The sequence below is a fragment of the Capricornis sumatraensis genome, chromosome 6 (genome assembly GCF_032405125.1).
Source record: "Capricornis sumatraensis isolate serow.1 chromosome 6, serow.2, whole genome shotgun sequence".
Taxonomy (NCBI): domain Eukaryota; kingdom Metazoa; phylum Chordata; class Mammalia; order Artiodactyla; family Bovidae; genus Capricornis; species Capricornis sumatraensis.
In genome coordinates this window covers 31,323,274-31,330,398 of record NC_091074.1, presented here as the reverse complement: position 1 = coordinate 31,330,398, position 7,125 = coordinate 31,323,274, and the positions used below count along the sequence as shown (strand labels likewise).

General features: G+C 43.9%; 1 pseudogene; it reads left to right on the top strand.

Annotated features, from left to right (window-relative positions):
* Positions 1-5,518: 5,518 nt before the first annotated feature.
* LOC138081443 (interferon omega-1-like) lies at positions 5,519-6,093 on the top strand (annotated as a pseudogene).
* Positions 6,094-7,125: the final 1,032 nt, after the last annotated feature.

Genomic DNA, 7,125 nt, shown 5'->3' with positions numbered 1-7,125 from the left:
TCTGCTGTCATTGCTCCCTGAATTGAATCAGTGTGTCAAATGTTTTCTGGAATATTACGCAACATCATATTCTACTCTATAGGCGCTGGTTCCTCACCGATGCCGAAGCTGATATATTTACGTATTTAACTACCTGGACAAAGCTGATCTATCTACGTATTTAACTACCAATATTAAAATAAATAAATTATTTTATTTATATAATAATTAATAATAATAATAAATAATTTATTTATTTTAATTGGGGGTAGGAGAAGAAGGGGACAACCAAGGATGAGATGGCTGGATGGCATCACTGACTCGATGGACACGAGTCTAAGTGACTCTGGGAGTTGGTGATGGACAGGGAGGCCTGGCGTGCTGCGATTCATGGGGTCGCAAAGAGTCGGACGCGACCGAGCGACTGAACTGAACTGAATATTTATTTAACTATTTATAAATATTTAAATTATTTTGTTGATAAAATATTATGTATGTATACTTATAGGAAAATGTATATTTTGTAGTCAGTTAATAATTTTTCTTCCTTTATTAAATTCTTACTGTAAAAGACTTACTTTGTTCTTTCGTTAAAACAGAAACACCAATCCTGAATGGCAACTTGATTAAAAAATGCATTTTACGATTCCTTGAGCCCTCTTTAGGATTTGCACGTTAGAAGTAAAAATACTCTAGCTCTAGCTATGTTGTTTATTGCTCTGAGGACATTGAAGTGAACATAACCACTCCAGCGCTTTTTGTAACTCTGAATTTTTTCAAAAAAAGTAACCTAAAAAACAACAATCAAAAAAAAAAATCCATGCTTCAGGATTTGATGAATTCTTGGGGAGGATTTTCTGTCTCTTGTTGGTTGTGGAATTTTTTTCCCTGGAAAAAATTGTAGAGAAGCTGAATACGTGGTATTCAGTTGGTGAGAGGTCAGGAGAATATCTCATTCTTAGACTCAAATATCACAATCATTCACTTCCTCCCAGTGTAGAAATCCCCAGCGTGCTCTCCTCACTCACTCTGCATGAAGGCGTCCTCTCCATTCATACAGCTGTGTCCTTCTCCATTACAGTTTCTGGTTGTCAATTTCCCCTTACGACTGCAAACCACCAACTCAAAGCAGAACCTGAGTGAAAGTTCTGGCTCTGTGAGACACTCTCCTGTGACGTCACCTGCTCTGCCTGCCAAGCACTGCAGGTCCAGACTGTCCAGCCTCCCAGAGAAACACAGTAAATAGAGGGAACCCCACCCCACAGTGAACAATGGTGGAGACACCAGGGGCTCCTCTGAGCGTGCACCTAGGTTATTCCATGTGCTGGTTGCACTAGGAGGAACTCACCTGGTTTAGGAATCTCATTTGAGAAAAGTCCAAAGCACTCGAAACTTGGAGTTGAAAGTCAGCAGCAGCTTGAGAACTTGGAAGGAGAACAGAGATGTTTAAACTGTTCCCTGGAGCAGCAGCGGGTCCTCAGGACACAGAACAGCACAGATGGGCTGCACTGAGGCAAGTGATTCTCACAACATTCCTTTTCAGAGACTGAGAAGACTGAAGCAGATGCTGAGAGCAGAGACAGAGCACGAAGGCCTGGGCACCAGCTGTGTCCGCAGCACGGGAGACGCTCACACCACAGCAGCCTGTAGAGTCCTGGAAGGGATGACGGTCACTCCCATCACAGCTGCAGACTTGTGTCTTCCTTAGGACCCAGCAAGTTATCAGAGAGCAGGGCAAGAGGTGCCTGGGGACAATGCAATCCAAGAAAGTTCCTAAATTTCATCATGGTGTTTTTGCATCTCTGAGAGACAAACACAATCAAACAAGATTGAATGGAAGGGGCACAGGCAGGGCTTTTAATACATTTAGCAACAGGGGGACAGAGCCTTCCTCGCAGGACATATGTTAGTAAAGTGAACACTGCTGCTGCTGCTGCTAAGAATACAATTTCTCAAAGTAACAAAGATCTTTGTGGAAATTCATGTATTTAATGTAGGCAATCTTCAGGACATTGATGGATCAATCATCTTTCTCTTCTTTCCAGTTGGGACAGACCGCACTCAGTAGCTATATGTAAAGTCAGAGGGACTTTCGAAATAATTTTATTCATTTACTCATTTCTCACTGTGCTGTGTCTTCACTGCCGCACGGACTTCTCTCTAGTTGTGGCAGAGGTGGGTCCTCTCTAGTTGTGGGGCACAGGCTTCTCGCTGTGGGAGCCTCTCTTGTTGGGGAGCTCAGGCTCCAGTGCACTTGGCTTCGGTGGTGAGGGCCCGGGGTCTAGAGCACAGGGCAGGAGCTGTGCCCCCGGGCTCACTGTCCTGCAGCACGTGCAGCCTCTAGGACCGCATGGGGTCCTGTTGGCAGGTGGACTCCTCACCACTGAGCCTCCAGGGAAGCCCCTCAGGGAATGTTTAAAGTACATTGAGAGGTTTGGAAACCTTCTTGAGGATTAGGGTCCTAAACAAGTAAAAAACATTCCGATATTACCGCTAAAAATACCATTTCAGTAACAAATTATTTTCTAAATAACCTTTCATTCAATTCTATAGTATTACTTAATGATGTTTAATAGGTTGAGCTAGAAATTTTTTAAAAAGATAACTATACAAGGCCTTGAGGCTTACTTCACAATTCAAGCCAGTTTCTCCCTGCTAAGGACAAAAATGTTCACTGCTCTGTCTAGGAAGCACACGTGCACTTCCATCGTGGTCACACATAGGCCTCCTCAACACCCACATCTTGACCAGAGGCTGGACAGAGAGTAGAGCTTCTTCACTGGACTCCGTCAGTAGACACCGGGGTGACCTGGCGGGACTGGAGGTGAGAAACGCAGGTGTCTTCCTTTCGAATGAGAACAGCAGGTTACCTGAGGAGGTCTCCTGGAAGGGGTCCTTGTCAACAAAAAAAAACACACCCCAAAACATGACTCCCGAGAGTTCACTTTATTGGGAGGACTTGCTGAGGACTGCAGGCCAGAGCGCAGCCTCCCCTCAGCCCTGAGGACCTGCCCCACGCACGCAGAGGAGGTCAGCATGCATGCGACTGTGGTGAGGGGTGACGTGCAGATAGACTCACATCTCGGGAGAAAGTGGCCGAGAATCAGCAGGAACAGATGTCTCTCTGAAAGATTTTAGAGCTTTCTACCCATGAGAAGTTGTAAAATTGGGTTCATCAATTTTCTCCGGAAATTATCTAACTATCAGAAGGCCTCTTGTGTCAGTTGTCCCAGAGCACAGAGTGCCTCATTCCTGATCTAAACCCTGAACTCCCATCAGGGCGTGTTGGAGGTCAGGGACTGCAGTGGATAGAGACTTCATTCTGCAGAACCTGATGCTGAAAGATATTTTCATTGTCATCCTGAAGGAGAAACATCAGAACTCATGTGGCTAGAGACTGTTACCTGCTTTATGTTTGTTCGCATTGGAGAAAGAAATGGCAACCCACTCCAGTGTTCTTGCCTGCAGAATCCCAGAGACGGGTGAGCCTGGTGAGTTGCCCTCTATGGGGTCGCACAGAGTCGGACACGACTGAAGCGACTTAGCAGCAGCAACAGCAGCAGCAGCAAGCTCACAAAAAAGGTCAAAAGGTTTAAATACATAGAAAGTAGGGCTTACCTCTCATAGGGTCAATAAAATTATTTTACTATATTTCATTGAAGAAACCACTCATAAAAGCTTAGAATTCAGCGAGGCTTGTGTGATGAGACTTCCCCAACCAGGGATTGAAATCAGGTCACAGCAGTGAAAAGTGCTGGATCCTAACCACTAGACAATGAGCAAACTCCTGCTTCTCTTTTAGCTGGCAGAACAATCTACTCCCTTCAAACTACTTAATAGTGATGTTGTCCATTTATGATTAGATCTTAATTTTGCAGACTTCAGACCACACACTGTGGCCTACAAAACAATAGATCATGACCCTTTGGTATTTGAAATGGATTAAGGGGTCTTCGGCAACTCATTCTCCTCCTATCATTTATTTCATTGTTTCCTTAATGTCGTGTTCATTTGCACCCCTCCTTTTTTTTTAATTGGATCTTTCAGACAAATCAAAGCCCCCAAGGTTTGCTCTTGAATCTTTGCTATGATTGGAATAGTTCATTTGTCTAGATTTATATTTTTCTCCAGGAGTATAAGTAAGTGTGACCCTAAGAGCTAATGAGAGGATTCAGTTAAAATTCTAAAGAATTTAAAAAGTGACTAGTCCATTAGTGGCAGGCAATAAAATTCAGCTATAATTTTTAATATCATAATTACTATTATCCAGATTAAGTTCCAGATGTTTTGCAATCATTTAATTCTATTTCATTCTAGTTTTTTTCAAAGCATCTTCTCCTTGCCTGAGTGGATGTATTACCTAGAGAGATGCTCAGCAAGGCTGGTCTCCAAGACTCTGCCAGAGAGGGTTAGTATTCCAGCAATTGGCATTCTAGTGGTCCCTCTCTTGTTAGGTGATGGGTTTGACCTCTTTCTTCTCTCCTGAAAGGAATCCTATGTGCATTAATTGAAAGAAAAATGAGGTAGCTGATCTAGAAAATAAAGGACAGTCGCTTGACCCGGGACTTAACCTTTGCTGAGCTTCTGTCAGCAGCAGCCGTGGCCCAGCCTTTCTGTTGTTCATACTGGCCTCATGCTTGCCCTCTGCCACAGCCTCATCCCCACCTGTGCTGCACTGAAGTTTACTAACTCAGAAGACATCACTGTGTCAGGGAAAACCACTTCCCTTTGTTCATATTCAGACATTCAGACTTAGATTAGTTTTCTTTTTGCCCACAAAACAACTGTGGAACTTTACTTTCTAGGAAAGTGGCAAAGGGAAAAAACAACAACAAAAATTATGTCTTAAATATGATAGAGCTCAGCCTCTCTGCCTTTCTTCACTTCGCTTTATCTTTCTAACCTCAACGCGAATTAGAACTAGAGCAGGAGCAGCAAGACAAACCCTGGCCAGCAAGTCACTGAAAGAATGTAGAAACTAAGTGAAACATTATACTCGATTAAAGGAAAGAAGGCTATTTCTTCCGGAACGAGTAGCCTGGTTCTCACCGTCCTTCGTTCTCAGAGGAAGAAAGAGACAGAGGAACAGAGATGCCCAGTGGAATCAACGGCCTGAATGAATGACTGAAACTCACTAGATTCAGTGACATAAGCTTCCAGTGAGAGACACCATCACTGAATGTCCTTCCTCCAGCTCTGAAACTCTGAGCAGGAAAGTGTTGAACAGTTTAAGTAAAAGTGTTGAGTAATAAAAACGTTCTCATTTAATAGACACATATCCAATTGGATGGGTACATTTGAAGTCATTGGGAAACAGGTAAAATTAATACTTTATATTGATGACATTTTCTTTGGTCATATTGTGAATACATAAGTGAAATCAAAAAAGGAAGTGAAAGTGTATTAAAACAATGAGAAAATGAAAACTACCATGTTCCCTATTTAACGACCTTCCTTAGAAAGCATGGCATCAGAGAACCTACCTCAAGGTTTCACCAGACACTGCTTCAGTCAGCCCGGAAGCAGCCGCATCTTCCCCATGGCTTTCGTGCTCTCTCTACTCATGGCCCTGGTGCTGGTCAGCTACGGCCCGGGAGGATCCCTGGGCTGTGACCTGTCTCCAAACCAAGTGCTGCTTGGCAGGAAGAACCTCAGGCTCCTGGGCCAAATGGGGAAACTCTCCCCTCGCTTCTGTCTGCAGGAGAGAAAAGACTTCGTTTTCCCCCAGGAGATGGTGGAGGGCGGCCAGCTCCAGGAGGCCCAGGCCATCTCTGTGCTCCACAGAGCTTCAGCCTCTTCCACACAGAGCGCTCCTCTGCTGCCTGGGACACCACCCTCCTGGAGCAGCTCCGCACTGGACTCCATCAGCAGCTGGACCACCTGGACTCCTGTCTGGTGCAGGTGACTGGAGAGAAAGACTCTGCCCTGGGAAGGACGGGCCACACCGTGGCTGTGAAGAGGTACTTCCAGGGCATCCGTGTCTAGCTGAAAGAGAAGGGATACAGCGACTGAGCCTGGGAAATTGTCAGAATGGAAATCATGAGATCCTTGTCTTCATCAGTCAGCTTGCAAGAAAGGTTAAGAATGATGGATGGAGACCTGAGCTCACCTTGACATGACTCTCACTGACTAAGAGGCCACATCACCCTTGTAAGCTCCCCTGAGGTCATTTCAGAAGACTCTGATTTCTGCTTTAACCACAGTGTTTCCTGAATTCAATCAATAGTAATTTCTCAGTAGCAAAAAGCAAGTAGATATAAAAAGTATTCAACTGCACGGGGCTCAGTCCATAAGGGACGACTGCCCTGATGTTATTTATATTTATTTATGCATTTTTTTCTTTTATCTCATCATATTTATATTTTCATGTAAAAATGTTTTTCTGCATTGTAATAAAATTTAGAAAATATGTTCATTTCCTTATTCTTCTAATTTGTTTTATTTGTTAATTTCTTATGAAAGTAATTACTTTTTTCATTATGAAGGACTAAATACTTATTTGGTCTACATAAACCTATCGTGGAATAGCATTTGTCCATTTATACTACAGAATAGTTGTATCACTTTTCAAGAAATGATTGTCAAAAGGTAGAATTTCTGGATCCCTGGCAGTCCAGTGGAATGGACTCCATGCTTCCAGTGTGAGAAGCTCAGGTGCCATGGATACCTGGTCAGGGAACTAAGATCCTGCAAGCTGTGGAGTGCAGCCCCCTCCACCCAAAAGAAACAGGTAGAAAGGAGTCTCTGAAATGGTGGAAAATGAGTAGTCCTGAAGCCACAAGTATAACTAGTTTATACCCAATTACAGAGAATGGTTGGTGTCAGCATGTGGGGGGAGGACTCCCCTCCTCCAGGGAAGCTGCGAACATGCGGTGCTGAGTGGCTGAGCCTGACACCTGTTACTCTTCCTCCCGCCTTCTCCTCGGTCCTGCTTTACTGAACAATCCACTCCCTTATACTCTATCTTCACTGCCTCCAACACAGGAGCTCTGTTCTGTGATGGTTTCTGGCTTCAAAGTTTCTCTGAGTGGAAATCACTGGAAGAGAGCACAAGTGAAAGGAGAGCTCCAGAAGTTTCAAAGCCTTTGAATGCAGCTCTGCTATTTAACAGCAATGTGACCCTGCAAAATATCACAAACACTAAGG